We start from the raw sequence: 22,561 nt of genomic DNA, 5'->3' as shown, positions 1-22,561 counted from the left end.
TGTGAATATGAGAAACACTGGGGCAGCCCTGGCAACTGGGCCAGAATTGGGGTTGTAAGCTTGGGATGGCCTCTGTTGTCCAGCTGGTCTGGGTATTTGGCACATTCGGCAGCTGAACTACCATAAAAGGCAAGGAAAGCGTTATGGGAATCTAATATGGAGCGCATCAGGACATAGACTGCTGAAGTTCATGACCCATCCCAGAAAAAGGCCTTGGTGGTTCCTTTACTTTGAACTCCTGGGAGTTCCCTTTGACCATCTACCCGAGCTAGGTATGTCCACTGGTCCACAGGTCGATCCCAGCTTTCTTCTGTGTAGTTTTAGACACTTTACCCAAGACCCTGAATAAGTATCTCTAAATGCCTTTCATCGCCCATTGAGTCATTGAGTCATTCACTCATTCATTCATTTGCTCACCTGCTCACTTATCCATCCATCCATCCATCCATCCATCCATCCATCCATCCATCCATCCATCCAATACTAAGGATGTGTGAGGATATGTGAGGAACCCGTTTTTGGGGTTGGAATCCATTGCCTGGGCTTGGCTCCCTGGACCCAGGTCTGCTTTGTTGTGGATGCGAGCCGAAGTTCCCAGCGAAAACAGCCAGCATTTTATTTATTTATTTATTAAAAAAAATGTATGCCGCCCCATTCGCCGAAGCCTCGGGGCGGCTTACAACAACAGGAACTGGGCCCTGGACAGATGCAGCACAAGCAGCATCCTTCTTCCATATGCAATGCAGTTTTTTATTGGGACTCCACAGACAACAGAGCTCTAAGTAGCCTCCTACCAAGCCTGAAAAGAGAAGCCTCTGCTCATTTAAAGAGTAGAATCGAAACTGGAAACTTCTCCTGCATCTCTCCCTTCCAGAAAAGCTTCTGGCTTCACCCTTGGGGTAGTTCTCGCTGTGGGAGAGCAAGACGGCACGGATGGCAAAGCCCTCTGTTGAGCATCTCGGTTCTCCTCTGCACCGGGTCCAGGACTGGGTCTCACACCTGGTCCTCTCCCCTCCTGAAAGCCCTTCCTCTCCTGGTGTCGCCATGATGGCCCACGCTTGTCCTTCTTTCCAGGCATGCATGAAGCATCCCGCACCACCGGGCCACCAAGAAGTCCTGGGCTGCTGAGAATTCCAGAAGACTTCACATGGCATTGCATTATGCAAGTCCAGCAGCAGGTGCAGCGGCATCCTTTCACCTACTAGATCAAGGTTAATTGCTCTCCCATTGAGGCTGGGCTGCACCAAAACTTCCGAACCAGTTTTTCAGAGCTCACCCTGGAACAGAAGAGAGTTACCACTGAACTGACCTTCATCAAAATCCCCATTGGCCTTCACATTTCAGCCCTGCTTAAAGTTATCTCAGTCCTGAGACATCCAGAAGGCACTTCACAGACTTTCTAAGCAAGACCCGCCTAGCCAGAAAGCCGCTGCTTTATTTCACAGGAGGCAGAGAAAGCCAAAGAAACAAGCTCTATGCTTCTTGTTATTTTCCTGTTTCTCTGTTCTCATATCAAGCCACACATTCATCTTAATGAGAACAGACGACTGTTCTGAATCCCCTTGCGGGGACTGTGGAATGAGTCTCAGTGAGAGACCAGTGCCGGGTGTATTTAAAGCTTGCCTTTGGTGATCATCTGTCTTCACACTTCAAGATCCATGATCCCTACAGAAAGTTGGGGAAGACAATGTCCTCAGTCATCAGTAGTTATTAATGGGAAGAATTCACGGTAGAATTTATAACTTGCTCATCAGCCACTGGTATCTTTTCAACCCCTCAAACAGATGCCTCAAGGACTTTCTGTCCTGTGTAGATACATCATGGTTAGAAATGTACTATCAAAACTATGGATTTCCTGCTTCTCTCTTCTAACTGTTCTTGCTGTTGCTTTTCTTCTTCTTCAGGAACAAGCAAAATTCAGGTGAAATCAAATGCTCATGCAGTAGTTGCGGGAAACATTGTAAGCGGCCTGTTGAATTGCGCCTCATCATTTCTGTCTTCTGAATAATAAATAGCTTTGCCATTACAAGCTCGCACACTCTGCGAACCCAGCCCCACTGGGTCAATTTTAAAATCCAACCAAACACCAGCCATTTGTTCCACAGTAAATTGCTGAAAAGCCTTTGCTTGCTCTCATGCTCCTTTCCTTTGGGTGCAAAGCTCTGTGAATGGGGTGATGAAGGCTGTGCTGAATTTTTCCCCACATTTGTTTTGAGCATGCATTCTATTTCAAATTCCAAAAATATTTTCAAAGCAGAGGGGAAAAAATTAATACAATTCTCATGGGTGGAACTCTTGAAGTGGTCCAGGGGAATGTGTAAGTGCTCTGTCTTTCATTATATAATAATTTCCTGGCCTGGGGAAGCTGTAAGAAGATAACACTTCATGTGAAGACCAGGTAGTGTGGGCACTTTGCTAGAGCGAGTTTTAGAGTTCCCGACTTTTTGATCTGCTTTTCCATATTCAACAACAACCAGGAAGGCAGGGATTAACTAAAAATAGGCTTTTGTGGCAGGGATCAATGCATGCATTTTCAAGGCAAATAAGGAGGGTGAATGCAAAAGCAACAAGAAAGTAAAACCCTCAAGAATTAAGAATATCATCAGAAAGGTGCTGGAATAGACCAAATTTCTCTCTGGTCCAGCATCCCGTTCTCACAGTGTCCAACCGGAAGTGAGAGCTGAGTGCAGCCAGGTGTTCCCCAGCAATTGATATTCACAGGTAAGCTGTCTCTGTTGCTGGATGCTTTATAGCCATCAAGACAAGAAGTGATGGATAGCCCAGCTTTTATGAATTTGTCCGTCTAAAGGCATCGGGTTGGTGGCCATCTTGTGGCAGCAAATTGCATAGTTCAGCTCTGCAAGGTGTGAGGAAGTGCTGTACTCCTTTTTACCTGTCCTGTGTGCATCACTGCACAGCTCCATGGGATTCCCCCCAGGCGATCGGGCTCTGGAAGTGCCGTGTGGCCAAGCTGTTATGGGCACAATCCTGCAGGAATTCTGTAACCCACTGAAGTTAGAGGAATACAGAAGAGGAGCCACATGCTGGCACAGGGTACTTTCACCTCCTTGCATCCCATGAAGCAGCCAGACATTGGATTTCAGCCCTCCAATTGTGATGATTCCGAAACAGGGGGAAGAAGCCAAAGTGCTACCTGCAAACAGGCTCACCGGTCCCTGCTTCCAAACCCTTTCTCCGAGTCCTGTTTGCAGCTTTGGAGAACGGCTGATGCAGTTTTTTTTTATTTTGATTGTTTGGCTGTGAGAAAGAAGGAGATACCTTGGAGCTCCAGCATCACCTGGGCGATCCCACTGCCTTCCTGTGACCATGACAGCACCTTGGACAGGGCTTGCTTGCTGACATACTTGTCTGTGCGCCTGCATACGGTCTTTTGGAAAGGGGCCTGTAAGAACCGGTGCTGTTTCCACCCTGCACACACAGTTTGTCTTCCCATAGGTACGGATACGGGTCTGGACTAGAAGGAGCCCAATGGCCACTGATGAGCAGTGAGTTGCTCTGCACAACAACTTTCATTTATTTATTCATGGTTCTGTACACATTCCATAGAATCCTGTAAGGACCAGAGCCTACAATTAGATTCCTTGGGAACAGCAGAACATTGTGTGCAAAGAGAACTCGGCAGTCATAGATTAATTTTTATTATTTTTGGAGAGGACTGATGTGGAGAGGCTAAACCAGTGGTGGCGAACCTATGGCACGCGTGCCACAGCGGGCACGCAGAGCCCTCTCTGTCGGCACACGAGGCAAGTCGCCCCAGCATCGCCTCAGCAGCCAAGCATCGCAGAACAGCATGCATAGGGGCCATGCGCATGCTCGGAAAGGAGCTGTGACTCATTAGCCGCGACTCACCCAAGCTTTCACATGGCTGGTCAGTGCACTGCCAAGGAGAGAGAGAGAGAGAGAAAGAGATATGTATGCTTGGACTGGCTGTGAGTTTTAATACATTCATTTTTATTAACACAAGATTTTAGCTTTAAGTTTTCTTATGAAAAATTGAAATTTAATATCTAAGATTTAGCAAAGAGATATTCTAATTAATGTTGTGCTGTCCCCCTGGCATATTTGAATCTGCAGCATCATAGTCAGGTTTTATTGCAGTGCTGACACTTTGTGGTAAATAGGAGGGTTTTGGGTTGCAGTTTGGGCACTCGGTCTCTAAAAGGTTCACCATCGCTGGGCTAAACTAAGCCTACATTCCTCCTTCTGCATTCATGCCACAACTGCTCAGCCTGTACAAATGAAAACACACACACAGAGCAAATCCATTGGTGGCTGCCCGACCTTCCTAACTATGGTGGAGAGGACGATAGAACCCTTTCACATCATTCTTTGGGAAAATGAAACCAAACAAGGGGTGGATGCATATAGTAGGGACATTGTCAATGTGCAGAGAGTTTCCTATTTTAGCAGCCAAATGTTCAGATATTGCTGGCACCTTATTAATAGGGTTGTCCGAATGCATTTCCCAGATGTCAGAATGTTGATAAAAGCTTGCTTATTACTGGTGCAATAATACCTCTTGTGCTATGACATTGAATGATGTAAATATTTCTCTACCATAGTTAGCTTTTCAACGTGCAAAATGGTCACCTAATAGAGAAATGTTGACTTTAATTTTCAATACCCAACTATTATGATGCTTTTATCAGACAGGATTTCTGGAGACAAATCCCCTTGCAAACACAAAATTATAAGTCCAGATGGGTGCTTTCACTGTGGAGAGTAAATATATAACTAAATAAAGCCATGGAAAGTGAAGAAGAACTAAAGAGCCTCTTGATGCGGTTGAAGGAGGAGAGTGCAAAAGTTGGCTTGAAAACTAAGATCATGGCATCTGGTCCTCTCGTTTCCTGGCAAATAGATGGGGAAGAAATGGAGGTAGTGACAGATTTTATTTTCCTGGGCTCCAAGATCACTGCAGATGGGGACTGCAGCCAAGATATTAAAAGATTAAAAGATGCTTGCTCCTTGGGAGGAAAGCTATGGCAAATCTAGACAGCATACCTGTCACCCTGCAGACAAAAGTGCGTACAGTCCAGGCTATGGTTTTCCCAGTTGCAATGTATGGCTGTGAAAGCTGGACCATAACGGAGGCTGAGTGCCGAAGGATTGAGGCCTTTGAATTGTGGTGCTGGAGGAGACTCCTGAGAGTCCCTTGGACCACAAGGTGATCAAACCGGTCAGTCCTGGAGGAGATCAACCCTGACTGCTCTTTAGAAGGCCAGATCCTGAAGATGAAACTCAAATACTTTGGCCACCTAATGAGAAGGAAGGACTCCCTGGAGAAGAGCCTAATGCTGGGAACAATAGATGGCAAAAGAAGGAGGGGAAGGCAGAGGATGAGGTGGCTGGATGGAGTCACTGAAGCAGTTGGTATGAGCTTGAGTGGACTCCGGGGGATGGTGGAGGACAGGAAGGCCTGGATGAGTGTTGTCCATGGGGTCGCAATGGGTCGGACGTGACTTCGCAACTAACAAAAACAGCAAAACCATGGATTCTTGAAAGATGGCATTTTTAAAATGCAGAGGCCATAATACATCCTGTCAGAAACACGGGGTTTTTGTGTAATAAAGTAAAAGTTGCAAGAAGAAGCCTGTGGCCATATGCAAGCTCAAAAACTCATGGAAATCTGCCAAAGAAACTTTGGTTGAAACAGATGTGCCTGCAGAGGATGGCGGCTGTACAAATGCAGTTATGAGTCAGCTTTTCCAGCTGGAGAACTAGGACTAGTGCATATTTTCCTAGACATAACAATTGTTACTTTAATGATTTAGCTACTCTAGATGGGGTGCCAGGGTCCTGAACCAGATGGGGGTAGCAGCACTTGAAGCCTTGCTCTGCTGCTCTCTTGATCCAGTTTGAGACCCCTGAACTTACTCTGACGAAAATACAAGGGGAAAAAGACCTTAGCTACATCTTTAAAGTAAACACATTCTGGTCTGTTGCTTTGCATCCACGATGTTGATCTAAAAAAGTGCACTGAGATGGTTAAACATGGTGTAATTGATTTAATATTTGCAGGGGAAAATGTATATGTATAGGTGCAAATTTAGAAATTATAACAAAATGTTAATAGAAATACAAGGCATTTCTGTGGAGAAGACTAAAAGGGGTGACTGCTCAGAACGCTGTCCAGGCACTAATGGCCACTTCAAGACCTGCTCTCATGATCTTTAACTCAGAGTTGGACTGAGCACCTCTTCCAATGGAAGACACCTTCAACATAGAGGACCGTCCCCAGCCAGCTCTCCCAAATAGGGGACTGTCCTCTGGAAAGTGGGACACCTGGACTTCCTGGGGCATCTGGGGTCTTCCTACTGACACTGCACCTACCAAAGCAAGCCTGGATGACAATGTATGTACACTCTAACTTCGTCTCATGGCTCAGAAATAGCGATACTCCCCTGAACTGCAAACAAATGTGGAGCAATTCTATTAAACAGACTCCAGATCACCAGCTCCCCTGTGGAGTGCTGTTGCTGGTTGGGCAGACACAGGCAACTTTCTTTAGTAGCACAATAAAAGGAAACATCCAATGGAAGGATGCTTTAGCATGCTTTAAACAAACTCTTCCCTCAAAGTTAAATGCATCTGGGCATCAACTTGTGGTGATTCCTTCAACCTCTGATACAAAGCAAGCTGGAAACCTTGTCATTTCTTTTCAAAATAACAGCTTTGATCAAGAAGCCAGGATGTTGTTTTCTTTCTTGAAAGTCCAACTGGGATGGATTTCTGTAAAACGTGCCATGAACGGATTCTTATGTACAGATGCAAAATAAGGAATGATTCCAGTTGAATTTAAATCTTCCACTCATAAGACACCAACGTCTGGCTGGACCCCATTCTCACTGCTTATTTTTCAACCCGATTGAGTAAGAACAGCACAAAGAGGACACCTTCAGAAGAGAATGTAAGATCATAAGCAAAGCAGACCAGGACAGAACAAAAGCCCATCTGCTCCAGCATCGTGTTCACACTGTGAACAACAAGCTGCCTGCACAGGTTGGACATGATGATCATACAACCCATGTTCTATGCATGCTGGCATACAGAACTGCACTTTTGTGGATGATACTGGAAATTAGATATAGCCACCAAGACTAGTAGCCATTGGTAGCCCTTTCCTTCATGCATTTGTCCAATCCCCTTGGAGAGACATCCAAAACGGTGGCCATCCCTAGGACGTGTGGTCATGAATTCCATAGCTTAACTATGTCCTCAGTTCTTCCTTCGATCTGTCCTGACTCTTCCACCAGTCATATTCCAGAGATGACCCTACTGTGTGCTACGATTAGCAGAGAGGAAGAAAAGTGTCTCTCCTTTTCTCCACACCATGCACACCTCTACAATCTCTCCTCTCTTCACAGCCACAAACGTTGCAAACTTTCTTCATGCAGGAATTGCTCCGGCCCCCTGAACATTTCAGATGCCCCATTTCCGACTCAGCGATGTCCTTTTTTTTAGGTGACTGACGATGTATACAATATTCCAAGTGTGTTCCCACAGTAGGTTGATTAAGAACACCAAGCTATTGGCCCAAATATGAGATGGACGGACTCCCTAAAGGAAGCTACAGCCTGGGGTTTACAGGGGCTGAGCAGGGTTGCCCAGGACGTGGCATTTTGGAGGGTGCTCATGCACAGGTTTGCCATAAGTTGGAGATGGATTGATGGCGCCCAGCAGCAAAAAGATATTGGCAGCTGTATTTTCAATGTCTTTCCTAGCTATGCTTAACACAGGATTTGCTGTTTCCACACATGCAGTGTTGCTAAGTGCTGTCAGGTCACCTCTGAGTTATGGTGACCCTGTGAACGATTGACAACCCCTCTCAGCTCTTGGAAACATTGTGTGGTACGGAGAGGGAGAGGGAGAGGGAGAAGGAGGAGGAGAAGGAGGAGGAGAAGGGGAAGGGGAAGGGGAAGGGGAAGGGGAAGGGGAAATCATCTTCACTGGCTGATGAACAATAATTGCTGATGCTATTTGTGGTTTATTTTGTGTTGGGTAATGCATGAGATGCGCCAACTTGTGTATTCAGTTGTTCTTTCTTCTTTTTAAAGTCCATGCATGTCATCTGTTCTTATTGTTATGTCTCTGCGGACCAGGAACCTTAATAAACAGCAACAGGCATTGCAGCTTGGTGCTTCCAAAAGTCATGCATGCGTATTATTAACTGAGCAGAGAAGAGATTACTTTGCCACGTGCTTTTATTGCCTCTGCCTTGACAAAGAAACCAGCAAACACCATGTTCTTTTCCTGATTATATCAAACACTTATTTCCCATGCCAGAATTTTGCCCCTTCTGCTCCTTCACTCTTCCTCTGCAAAGGTTCCAGACGAATAATTAGTTTATAACATAATTAGAACTGGATCCCATTCCCCATTTTATAGTCTTCATATCCTGAGCCTTTCATAAATCCAATCTCTTTCAAGGGCTAGAAGTCTACCTATTGCAGGACAGGCTTCACCCTAATTTCAAAAGCTGTCTTCAAGAGATGAATTTACACCTCTGATTCACATTCTGGAAAGAATGCTTTGCAACACACTCATGCAGAGAGAGAGAGAGAGGGAGGGAGAGAGACAGAGAGAGACAGAGAGAGGGAGAGAGAGAATGAATAGGGTGTGGTGCCAGAAGGAATGCTGCGGGTTCCTCGACCACGGCACTCGTTTTCTTGCCAATGGACTTCTGGCAAGGGACGGGTTACACCTCACGAGGATGGGGAAAAGGTCCTTTGGAGATGCTCTAGTGAGCTTCGGAAGGCCCCCCAGTAACGTATCTTCCAAAGGAGAGATGTAACCAATGGAGTCCCACAGAGGTTTTAGGACCAATGCTTTTCAACCTATTCATACACGATCTGGAATTAGGAATAAGCAGTGAAGTGGCCGAGTTTCCTAATGACACTAAACTTTTTAGGGTGGTTAAAGCCAAAAGGGATTGTAAGCCACTTCAAATGGATCTCTCTGCACTGTGTGAATGGGCATTAAAATGGCAAATGCAGCTCAATATGAGCAGGGGTAGAGTGATGCATGCTGGGGCAAAACATCCCAACTTCAAGCAGAGGCTGACAGGGTCTGAGCTGGCCGGCTGAGCAGGAAAGGGGAGTGGTGGGCAGAGCGATGAAAATGTCAGCTTAGAGCTCAGCTGCTGTTCAGAAGTTGAACTTCATGCCAGGCATCATTAGGAATGGAATAGAAAATAGAACTGCTGAACTCTTAATTTCCTTGCTGGGAATACTGTGTTCAGTTCTGGTTGCTTTACCTGAGAAAGAGTGTAACTGAGTGGGGAAAAGTTCAGAGAAGGGCAACATAAATTATTAGGGGGCTGGAGCAGCTCCCCAACGAGGAAGCACTTCTTCACACAGCTTACAGTTCAACAATAGCATGGGAAGGGGTGATGGCTGCCCGTCTGGATGGCCTTAAGGGGGAGTGAGCAGATGCATGAGGGAGGGGGCTATCAGAGGGAGGGGGCTATCATGTGCTTCCTCCTTCAGAGATAGCCTGCCTGTACACAACAGTGGTTTAAACTGCTGAGCTGCTGGACTGGTTGATCAAAACGTTGCTGGTTCGAATCTGCACAATGGGGTGAGTTCCCATTGCTCCGTCCCAGTTCCTGCCAACCTGGCAGTTCGAAAGCCTGCAAATGCAAGTAGATAAAAAGGTACCACTTTGGTGGGCAGGTAAAAGCGTTCCGTGCACTTCGGTGTTCAGTCATGCCGGCCGCATGACCGCGGAGACTGTCTGCGGACAAACACTGGCTTCCTCGGCTAGGAAATGGAGATGAGCACCGCCCCCTAGAGCCAGACAAGACTGGATCTAATGTCAAGGGGAAACCTTTACCTTTACCTTATACAACAGTTGCTGAGGAGTTTGGGAAGGAGGAGGCCTTGCACCCATCCTGCTGGAGGGATCCTGCGGGGAGCCGGTTTGCCACCGTGCGTACAGAGGGCTGGACTGGACGGACCTCTAGCCTGAACCAACATGGCTGTTTTTATGTTCATATGTTCTTAAAGCAAACGGAGTGACTTGGTCACTTTTGCCTTTGTCTATTTACTACTTGCTTTTTTCACCTAATGAAATATGCAGCTCCTGACAGATGGTCCAGGGTGGGACGCAACCCTTGCAGAAGCCCCCGTCTGTGATCTGCTGGGATCGATGGAATGGAGGTGGCGGGGGATCTTCGCAGAAGCCTTGCTGAAGCAGGACCAGGCCAGATGTGGTCCAGCATCCCGCCTGGTGCTCTATGTCCTCACCTCATGCGCATCCATTTATCGGGTGATGAAGAGTCTGGGATTGTGAGCAGCTGAGAAGAACCACACAAGGACCGCAGGAGATCTTCTCTGTACTCTAAGAAAGACCTCTGCCCAAGCTCAGGAGGGCTTCGGCCAAACAATGCCAGGCTGGTGGGGCACATCTTGTGGCTCAGCATAATGGACCATTTTATGTGCTCATCACTGAATTGTATTATCATGTCACACGTTTCCGTGAGATCCAACCCACCGATCATGCGTCAAGCTGGAGGGGTTTGATGGAGTGCAGCGTTCACTGCACCAGCTTGACATCATGGTTTCTGGTACTGAGGACCATCTCTTAATTTCAAACCATCACAGCAGAAAGAGACAGGAAAGTTCAATTTTCTTGATAATTGCTTTCATTTATAGAGGTGGAAAAGGAACCCTGATCATGCATTCCGAGTCCACTAATCCAAGTGTACTACTGGACTGCAGCCCAGAAAACTCTCCCTGAATTGCTATCAGTGATGCAGCAGGCGGTGGCACCGTGCCTCCCGGTTCCGCCTGTCCCAGTCTTTCCTCTTAACCTCCTTTCTTTCGTGATCGTAAGTGGAAGAAAGAGGAGAGACAAAAGCAGGGAAGAAGATGGTGGTGGGGAAGAAGATTACTCCGTCTGCTTCATTGGCGATAAAGTCAGACTCTCCAGCCTGCATTCTAGCAAATCTCTGATATTCAGCTTTGCAGACAGGGATGCTCATATGTGTGTTCCCCTCTCCTGTCCTTCTGCTTGGCAGGGAGAAATATAGGGATCTGCCTTGGGCTTGACTTAAGAGATACGTCCCTATCAAACCACAGGAGTGAGATAGATTCTGAAGACGATAAATTGGATGCAGATTAAGTCATATTTACAACACATACACTAAAACCAATTGGCTTAAATTAGTCTTGACTAAGAGATCAAACCAGTCAGACTTAAAGGAAATCAACCCTAACTGCCCTTTAGAAGGCCAGATTCTGAAGATGAAAGTCAAATACTTTGGCCACCTAATGAGAAGGAACAGCTCACTGGAGAAGATCCTGATGTGGGAATGATTGACAGCAAAAGGAGAAGGGGGTGGCAGAGAATGAGGTGGCGGAGGACAGGAGAGCCTGGAGAAATGTCGCCCATGGGGTTGTGATGGGTTGGGCACGACTTTGCGACTAACGGCAACCAAGTCTTGACCAGTTGAAGCCCCATGGCCGTCAGAGGGTTTTACTCTAAGTATGACTAAATCTGGGCCCAGCACTATAGGTGACATTCAACCACGTGTGATGGAGCCACATCCATCCCTAGGATGTCTTGTTCAAGGAATCTTGGCAGGAGGCTTGGACAGCCAAAGAGACGCAAAATTAGACATTTTCAAAGTAAAGACAGCTCAGCCACTGGGATCTAAATTATTTGTAGCAGTTGCTCACTCTTTAAACTCCTTTCATTGCTTTCCATCAGTGAATACTCGGTCGATGCTCAGATGTAGCACCATATCGCATGCATTTCAAATCGCTGAGCTGGATGTTTCCCCTTTGCTGCCAATCACCTGCTTTATGCTGTAATCAATATTTCATTCTGACTTGCATTTAAAGCTGTCGTGATAACATGGCGGCCAATGGGCTTGTGCGGGATGACCGCCTTTTGAAGTCAATGAGCTGGGCTTATCTTTCACTTGGGCATGTTAATGGTGGATACACCCAGAAGAGATTACTTCCATTGCCAATAAAGGCAGCTGGTACTGATGTCGTGCAGAACTGTTCTTTGCTAATGTCTGTAATAAATGCTGGCAGTGACAAAATTGAAGATTTCTGGGATGATATGGAACCAGCAGTTTCCCGTTGCTATCTGCAGGGCAGAAGCAATATTGCAAGATACCAGCTGCTCTGTGATTGGAGCATCATATATGAGGAAGGTGCTCCCGAAGGATCAACCATCACTCCATGGATGTGCAAAACTCTTGCCTTTATTTCAGGAGACATCTCTGTCATCCCTCATGGATATCTGTGGATTTCCATAGATCTGAGGGAAAGGAATGATGAGGAACTTGAAGATAGAAAGAGAGCAGAGAGAGGAGAGGTGGACAATTCTTGCATCTCTTCTTGGTTACAGAAGTTGCTAATGCCAGCTGATTTGAAGATGATTGGTGGGTTGCTGGGGAATTTAGGGAGGTATTCAAATCTTGATCCCTGCCCATTGGGTAAGTGAGAGTCATTCAGATCTTGACCTATGGCCAGTAATGCCATTTGGGGCATGGCAGGATATTCCACTGGAAAAGACAACAATGCTAGGAAAGATCAAAGGAAGAAGAGGAAGACCAACTCTGGGATGGATCAGTTCCATACAGGAAGCCATGGCCTTGAATTTCCAAGAGCTGAGCAGGGCCGGCCAAGGATGGGACATCTTGGAGGTTGTGCATTCATAGGGTTGCCAAAAGTCAGAGACACCTGACAACACATGATAACAACAAGTATTCAGCCAAAAGTATGAAATAATGCAAGCTCATTTTAGAATTAAAAAGTTCATGTTAAAACTGAATCGATTTCACTCCCATCCTTAATTTGTATAAGTCACTCAGTGTTTCCATTTGGGAAAAAAAGCAGAATATGCATTTATTGAATAGAATGAAATGCATTGTGTTCAACACATTCGAAATGTGTTCTTGAAAACATGCACGCTTTGGGAAAATGTACATTAAAACACTTTAATCAGTGGGAGAAGAATGTGTGGATTTCAGAGATGGGCAGATGTGATGGATTCATTTGCAAATATGCAAATAAATGCATGCATTTTCACATGAGGAGAAACCCTTCCAGCCCCAGACTTTCAATCTGATACGAAGTTGACTTGAAATAAGCTTCAAGATGGAATTTGGAGAACTTCAACAAGTTTGAATGTTGCTTATTCATATATCCTTACATAGCAAGCGGGTACCATATGCTAGAAATAGCTGGGCCTATTTAATTTGGCCAGTGTAGAGAATATAATTTCAGTTTTTTTTAAAGAATATACTTGTCACATGCCCCTTTTGACATAAGCCGATTCTCACAAGCTGACACAGATTCTGGGAAGCCACTCCTGCCAAGATTTAGATGGCTATAGTGATCATTTTGGTATCTCCATGCTTCAGGGGTGAAGGCATAGGAAAATTCAAGAGTCACAATCACTCCAAGGCTGTAGGCCTACATAGGCTATCAAAGATGAAGATATGCAATCCATAGCAAACCAGAACTCTGGATATATGCAAAATACCGTAATCCATTCCATGGGAGTCGCTTAATAATTCACACTTGAAGCAGACACATTTCTAAGTTCCACAGACAGTTCTGCTCAATCGATGGCAGCTCAGGAGAGCACGGACAAGTTGGGTTGGAGGGAAGTCCCAGATATGGTGTGCTTCAGGCAGAAATAACAGATGATACTGATGGATGATGAATGATGTTTTTGGCAAAGGATCCCAGGCTGGGCAATGGCTTGAAAGCAAAGGTGGAGATACAAGAGCTCACATCTAATTGATTGAACTGACAGAGACTTTTTGCCCCCGGAGATCCTCGCACCTGGCAGGAGGAATCTGCGTGCCTCTGAGCTGACAAATCAACCCATGTGACACTTCTGAAGCGACCTCTTCGGTTTCTCACAGTGAGGCTGACAGCTCTCTTTATAGGCAAGGCATTTGAGGTTGAACGTTGGCAGCTGATGGGAATGACTCAACTGCCCGCTTTCTCTTTTGAGCAAATGGCAGAGATAAGCTCACAATTGCTCTGTCCCCCAACAGACTCCTTAGCTCCAAAGCAGCCACCTCCCTGCTCTTCTGGCCCCGCAAGAACAACTAAACATACCTGTCGCCCTGAGCTGCTCACTACTGAATGGGGCTTCAACCTCCTCTGACAGCTTCTGATTCATACTATAAATTATAGGGTTCATTCCAGCACTGGGGCTGGCCTTAATTTTTTTCTACTCTCTTCATATATATGTGTATATATCTTCTCTTTCTCTCTCTCTCTCTTCTCGCCCTCTCTCCATATATATATCCCCCCTATATATAGTAATAGTAATATTAATAGTAATACGAGAGAGAGAGAAATTTTAAAGAGCTGAATATGGGAGAAAACAAAACTGCCACATTCATTTTATTTATTTAGTTGTATTTCTTGGTTACCCTTAAGCATGGCAGAACAGCTCTGCTACTAAATCCACAGTACTGTGGATTTATCAGGGATGGCCAAAGATTCATTCCGATGGAATGGTAGGTTTCTCTCTGACAAGTTGCTAGCCCTCATTACATGAAAACACACGCATGCACACGCATGTTCCACGTTTCTCCCGCTGCTTGGGGAGAGCTTCTCCTTTTGCTCCCTTCACCTACACTGGGCTTCTCATTTTTATTTCACAGCAGCACGGAAGTTTCTCTCCTCACACTCCCCCATACGCACTTGATTATCTCTGGGAACATGGAATGCTTCTTTCATTCAAGCAGCAAAGGTGCACAGTGCTCTTGTGAAATACTTTCCTGCATAGAAACACACTGTCCCAAAAGCAAAGCGCACACACCCACCCCAAGCGCTGCAATTTCTCAGTGGGGGCATCTGGCAATTGGCTTTGTGGAAGTTACTGCCAGCCTATGTGTAGGAAGCTAAGCAAAAAACCAGCGCACTCCAGCTGTGGCACATTGGCACACGCCAGAACAAAACCTGAAACCACATCGAAACAGAACAATAAGGAGCACGGCTTGTTCACGGAACTAGCAGAAGAACTAAATAATGTTCTGCAGGGTCCAAGGAGACTTCCTGGGAACCTGGTCAGAAACTAGGATCCAACATGAGAACTGAGGTGGTGTGGTGGCTGGGCTGGAGATCGGGTCAATCCAGGTTCTAGTCCTCATGCTTCCATGAAGCTTTGGGCCAGTCATCCAGTCTCGGCCCACACTGAAATGGAGAGGAAGGGAAAACTGGTAAGCCACCTTGCTGTTAATTATTAATTAAAGATTTGTATATACCATTCTCTCAGTGCTTTGCTCTCAGAACGGTTTTACAAATGGTTATAAACATTAAAACAATGTAACAGTTATCCATAAAATCCATACAAAAATGCAGAAAAATACTGAAAAATGAACAATTATAATGAAGAATAGAATAATAACATTTGGAACCAGAGCAACCGATCATTATAAATAAAAACCAATTTAAATCACACCTCCAATCAGCAGTTAAAAGAATGGGAAAATAAAAAGGTTTTGACCTGGCATAGAAATGTATAAACTGTTGTCTCCAGGCACAACCCCCTGGGAGTTGGCTCCATACATGGGGTGCCACTACCAAAAAGGCCCTTCTCCTCCTAGCCACCTTCATTGCCTTTTTTTGAAGGTGGCTCTTGGAACTTCTCTTGAAGATCTTAGGGTCCAGGTAGGTATATATAGAAAGAGGCATTCCTTAGGATATCCAGGTCCTAAGCCATTTAGGGCATTATACGTTGGTATGAGCACCTTGAAGTAGGCCTGGCTTTCCAGTGGGAGCCAGTGCGGTTAATAAAGCCCAGAGCATATGTGCTCATATTGGCCCACCCCATTCAACAGACGGTCTGCCCCTTTTTGCGCCAGCTGAAGTTTCCGGACCATTTTCAAGGGCAGCCCCATGTCAGTCTAGTAACCTAGACCTGAGGTTGCCGGAGTGGAGATCACCATTGCTAGATGCTGCTCAGCCAGATAGGGGTGCAGCTTCTGTTGGCCCCAGATGTCACCTGGTTTCCTGGGACAGTCCCGGGTCCAAGAGCACCCTCCGACTCTGCCACCCTCTCCTCCTCACTCGGCTAGAGGAAGAAAAACGTGGCATGCATTCAACATAATAACAACACTGCACCAGCTGGGATAAGGAAGTCTTGTGCCTTAGGCAGATTCTGGGGGGTGGGGTGGGGTGGGGAATGGCGGCTGAGCCAACTTTTTGTTCCTGTGGAGTTGGCTCTGCAGATTAAAACTAGTCAGATGGCAGGCTTCCTTCCTGCAAGCAGATTCATGCGGTCTATTCCACCACATGACAGAACATCGCAGAAGAATAAAATCCAATTTACAGCATCCCTCCCTCCAGTTTTCCAAACCGATTATTCACCATTGCTGTTTTGGGGTATTGAGACTCAGCTTTCCTGCCAACATCATACACCCACATGATACGCAGAAGGAGGCTATGCATGGAATAGGTTTTTTCCCAACTTCCCACTTTTGGAGAGTTCTTTCCACATCTGAGTACTGATGGACTCCTGAGTGATCTCCTGGCATTTCTGACCGTCCCACCGTGTTCCAGGGCACATTGTAGTTACACACATTTCCATGAGCAGCTGGCAGTGCTGGCGCTTTCCACTCCCCCGTGTGAATTTTTACTGGAACCCAGAGGAGACTCTGCATGCGAGGGGTCCAGAAACGATGCCTTGATTGCTAGCCAGCTATAATGTGTCTCAGCAGCAAAGCACTCCTTGCATCATGTGGCGTGCACAGAGGGCTGGGAGGAGAAGCGGGACCATCTATTACTGGTGCAAGGTATGCAGAAGGCAAGAGAAGCTGGGAGCATGTCTTACTGGTCAGGAGGAAGTCCTGCTGTTTCTTATCTGCTAGAGAAAGCAATGGAAATGAGCATCCTACAGGTTAGACATCTGTCCTCTTGACCTGGGGACGAGCAGAGCTCCCTCCACTGTGCTCCCAAGTGGATTTGAGGATGCCTGACCAACAATGCCCTGCATTCGTGCAGTGCAATAGAAGAAGACTAACCCAAACAACCCAGACGGTCTTTTAAGGGAGCTTGTCCACCATGACTGATCTTCTCACTGAGGAGTCCCTGGTAAGCACCCCAAGAAAATCCAGTGCCTGCTTCAAAAGCCACCAGAAGAGGTACGCAGCCAGGATTATGGCTGCTGGTGAATACTGCTGGATGGGCTGAAGCTGTCTGGCAAAGCGCATGCTTTGCATGGAGGAAGTTGTATGTCCATCCTTGGCATCCCCAAGTAGACCTGAGGGTCCCTCCTGTGTGAAACCCTGGAGACTCTCAGTCAGCAGGAAAGCATCTGGTGGGGGATCTTTGGTGAGCTAGGCAGACCCATGGACAGACCCAAGAAGGCAGCTTCTAATCTGGTGGAAACTTCTCTCGCGCTGACTCACCTGAGTGTCCACTAAATAACAGGAGAAGATGCTGGGACTTGCCTTAGAGCAGAGATGCAGACAAAGCCAAGGCACCAGACCCTGCCGAGCCTGTGCCAATTCCTCTCCTGGCCGCATCTCCTCTGCTCCCTGCGCCGAAGCTTTGGTGCTTTGGAAATCTTTTTCTCGTTCTGAACAACTGAGACACATCACCGAAGGCTTCGCACCTGACTGCTGCAGCCTTAAGCAAAATGAGCTGGCAACTTGGATATTTTGCTCCTGCCCCAGTTTGCCTTTTGCCCTGCCCACCACTGGACAAATTTCCCCCAAAACCCAATTTTGGGCTGAGAGGTATCCAAAGGCCTTATGTGGTGGAGTGGTGAAGAGCACGGGACTGGGACTCAGGCGATCCGGGTTCTTGTCCCAGCTCAGACATGGAGCCAACTGGGTGACTTTGGGCCAGTCGCAGACTCTCAGCCCAACCTACCTCACAGGGTTCTTGCTGTGGGGATAAGATGGAGGAGGAGAGATGATGTAAGCTGCCTTGAGCCCTTTGTAGGAAGAAGGCAGGATATAAATCGCAATATAAATATAAATTTCAGATTGTCCACAAAGGTTGTGTGTAGTACAGGAAAGGCTTCTTGCACATATTTCATAGACGGGTAAATCTAACAAAAATCCCTAAGCCATTCACATGCACATATTAAAAACACATTTTAATGGCCTTTGTATAGACTGGGCCCTCTTCTTCCGAAATCCACCTTCCAAGATGGGTACATCAGACCCAGGATCTGAACTGGAAGAAGAGGAAGGCCCTGAATTCTAAGCTTGGCATTCTTGAAAGCCAAGGCAGGCAAGCTTTGAGATAAGCAAAGCAGCTGGTGAGACCCAGACCACCTCTGCCTAGTGGGAAGCCACTGTGGCACAGGAAGGCTCGGGGGAGGGGGGCATAACTTGAACCAGTCCAGTGGTTTAATGCTAGATCAAATGAGTGCAATGCACAACATTTGGTCTCTCTGCCCAGAATCTCTGGGAACAGGGTGGTATATAAAAATCTAAATAAACTGAAAAAAAAAAACCTGATCAAAACCAAACTGAAATGAAATGCATGGGAAAACATGCATGTATTTGTACAGCACATGCAGAAAAAATGCTTATGAATTTTCATGTAAGCATTTTTAATGAATCAAGCATTTGGGATGAACCAAACTTAAAATTGAAGCAATTCCCAAAGTTCAGGATGAGCAAAACTTAACATCGGAGAAATTATAAACTGAGAGAAGCTGAAACCGACAGATTCACTCTTCCCTTTTTCCTTCTTTCCTTCCCTTCTTTCCTACACAAAAGCCCCTATTAGAGCAGTGCTAAGTCTTCACATAATGTTCCAGGAGTCATCTCCCACAATCAGCAGGGAGAGCTACATTGTGATCATCTCTCCTCCATCCTGCAGAAACATATCCAAAGGCTGGATCAAGACCTAGGGCACCAAAAACACCAAAGATTTGTATCACAGCCATGAGAAAAGATGTTGTTGTTGTTAGTCGCAAAGTTGTGTCCGACCCATCGCGACCCCATGGACAACATTCCTCCAGTTCAGTGCATTCAATTTAGACAGAAAATTGTCCTAAATGCCCCAAACCATCTATAGGACTTTTCCCTGTCTAAACATGCATTGCAATGCCCCCAAGTCCGTCACAGTGAATTCAGCGGGATTTTGGGTACTTGTCATGCTTGCTGCATGCACATGCGTCAAGTATATAGAAGTGTCCTTCGAACTCCTTTTCTTCTTCTTTTTGATGTAAGTTGAGGGATTTTTATTTAAAATAATTTTTGCCTGTTGTAGTGCTCCTTGCTGGGAGGATAGGTAGCCATATTCACACAGTATTTCTTCTTATTTTTGAAGTCTAGCTCGTGAACTTTAAAAAGAGAGCATAACAATCCATCAAATATCTATTTGCTTTTCTGATGAGAGTAAAGAACACTTAAAATGAACTGAAAAGACCCAGGGGACTATTTTCATTCTATTGCTCTTTAATCTAGCTCTTCAGTTTCTGATATACATACAGTGAGAGATATTATTATTATTATTATTATTATTATTATTATAGCATTTCTATTAATTAATAATATTAATTAATATTATTAATATTATTATAGCATTTATATCCCTGAGCTTTTAATGATTCTCTTTTAGAATTAGCAAAATGAATGATGGCTCCAAGGACCACATTGCATTTCTGTCCTGTTTTTCAAGGCCTTTGGTTTTGTTTTGCTCTGTTTCTGCAAAATTGGCTGTTCTGGCAAATGATTTTTCTTTTTGCCTCTCCCAGAGACATGGCTCAGCTTCTTTTCCCCAATTTTCTCCCCATCTGCCAGTGCCTAACCCATCATGACAGCATTCCTCCAGGCTCTCCTGTCCTCCACCATCCCTCCGAGTCCACCCAAGCCCACACCCACTGCTTCAGTGATCTTATCCAGCCATCTTATCCTCCTCTGTCCCCTTCTCCTTTTGATGTCAATCATTCCCAGGATCAGGGTCTTCTCCAGTGAGTCCTTCCTTCTCATTAGGTGGCCAAAGTATTTGAGTTCCATCTTCAGTATTTGGTCTTCTGAAGGGCAGTCAGGGTTGATTTCCTTTAAGAATCACAGGTTGGATCTCTTTGCGGTCCAAGGGACTCTCAGGAGTCTTCTCCAGCACCACGATTCAAAGGCCTCAATTACAAACCTACAAAGCTGAGATCTGAGGTTAAACTTGACAAGCTTCAGTGGTGTTCTGCTTCCTTCAGAATAGTTTCCCTTTTTTGTGGATAACTGAATGCATCTTTCCATACCTCCCATTGCCTATTGCTCTGGATGGTGAGATCTTGCTGCTCACACTGGTGTTGGTTTCCTTTGAACGAGCCAGCCGAAGATGGAATGGCCTTTTGTAACATTTGCATATTTTTAGAAATCCACACTGGGGTGCTGGGGACTCCGGCATTAATGGGGCTCCTCATAGCATTCCTTTTCAGCTATATAAGAGCCATTTGTGCAGCTCCATGCTGGTGAAACCTGTTTGAGCGATGGAATTCAGCACCTGGATAGCTCCTACACAACTGAAAAGAGATGACTCAGCCTGCAGGGCTGGGACTCAAGCGATCCGGGGTCTGGTCCCCGCTCGGCCATGGAGCCAACTGTGTGACACTGGGCCAGTCCGAGCCTCTCAGCCCGGCCTACCTCACAGGGCTCTTGTTGTGGGTATACGATTGAGAGCAGCAGGAGGAGAATGATGCTAAGCTGCTTTGAGTTCTGTGTAAAAACAAGGTGGGATATAACTCTAATAAATAAATAAATGCTGCAAGGGGTGAAGAACCCTATTGATATAGGTGTCACCAGCCTCTCCTGAATAAATGGAGAAAGCCCTCTAGCCTTCAGGGCTGGCCTGGATCCTGTCAGCTGACTGCAGAAGCCAATCAGAACTCACCAGTTCCTATAAAGGCTCACCAAATGAATCTACCGGTCAGTGTGATCCCTTTGCTCCTGAACGGAGGCCTTCATTTGCTTTGTCCATTGCCTTTGGACCAGCACCAGAGACAAATTCCCAGCTGATAACTGCTTGGCTGAGCACTGACATGGCTTGGCCTCTTTAACGGTAGTGTTTTGTGCTGTTAAAGAGAGCAACTGTTAGACCCTAGAGAGAAGTTGAGCTAAAGGGCAGGTTAAACAATACAGCTGCAATGTACAGACTCTTCCAAAAGAGTCATAATAACTGGCTTTAAAATAGAGGTGGGAGAATTAGCAGTGCTTATGAGCACTTAACTTCTCTGAACCCACTCAGTGCTCCCCTTTTCTCTCTCTTTTTCTTGAAATAGTGAAGAAAAAACCCTTCAGAACAAAAATTCTGGGAGTGTGACCCAAACTGTGCACCTTGCCTTCATAGATTAAAATGTGAAGAAGTATGTAAAATGGGTTTTGGAAGAGCATTTCTCTCAGAACCCTTGGGGGCCCTTGGAGCGAAGTGCATTTGCAAGCACAACCACGGGGAGGTGCTTTACCCCCTCCACACACTCACACAAAAGAACTGTTCATATTTGGCATTGAGGCTAGGTCAATTACAATTCAAAAAGTAATCAGAATCAATACCCGTAATACTTAAAAGAAGCAAACTTCTCAATCTGTCACACAGGGCTGGAAAGTCACCTCCAAAGCTTAGATGACACCATCAGAATGCTTTGCTTGGTGATAGCCACTGGGTTATGGCCGAATGAGCAGAAATACAAGGCACATGACAAAGGCAGCCAGACAGCAATGGATCAAGAAGTTTATTTAGAAGTTTATTTTCTCCTAGCAGTGGTGTCATTCCCCCCCCCCCCCACAGTTCCAGAGGCAATAAACACACTTGTGGGTCAAGTTTTAAAGGCTCTCTCTCTCTCTCTTTGGGTAGATGATGGGAAAAACACCATTACATTTCTGATCACTTATGTATTATGGGTGTGAAGACTGGACAGTAAAGAAAGCTGACAGAAAGAAAACTGATGCATTTGAAACACGGTGCTGGAGAAGAGAGGAAGCAAAAATGATGAAACTGAATATGTCATACTTTGGACACCTCACGAGAAGACAAAATTCCTTATGTACTGAGGTTCTGCTCTTAGGAAGATTCTCTAAACTTTTATAAATTGGTGCTTATCATAACCACACCAACTTCCATTAAACTAGAGGCAAGTAATATTTTTTGCACATAACTAATTGGGGGAGTATCTTAAATGATAACTGCATTTGCATCTGGACATTCCCATAACAGGTCTTGACCTTGGCCAATCTATCTGGTGATCAGCAGCACTTTCAAGTTGGTTGAGGGAGTGCATTGAGCTAGCTGGTCTCCAGGCTGTCTTTAGTTCCAAGTCTCTTACATACTTACGTATTTATTTATTTATTTTCCGATTTATATCCTGCCTTTTTCCTACAAAGGGCTCAAGGCAGCTTACATCATCTCTCCTCCTCCATCTTTTCCCCACAACAACAACCCTGTGAGGTAGGTTGGGCTGAGAGTCTGTGACTGGCCCAGAGTCACCCAGTTGGCTCCATGGCTGAGCGGGGACTAGAACCCAGATCGTCTGAGTCCCAGTCCCATGCTCTTCATCACTACACCACACTGGCTCTCACACCACACTGGCTCTCACACCACAC

Source organism: Varanus komodoensis, unplaced genomic scaffold (assembly GCF_004798865.1).
Source record: "Varanus komodoensis strain SLA01 unplaced genomic scaffold, ASM479886v1 scaffold2, whole genome shotgun sequence".
Taxonomy (NCBI): Eukaryota; Metazoa; Chordata; class Lepidosauria; order Squamata; family Varanidae; genus Varanus; species Varanus komodoensis.
This window is presented reverse-complemented; position numbering follows the sequence as displayed.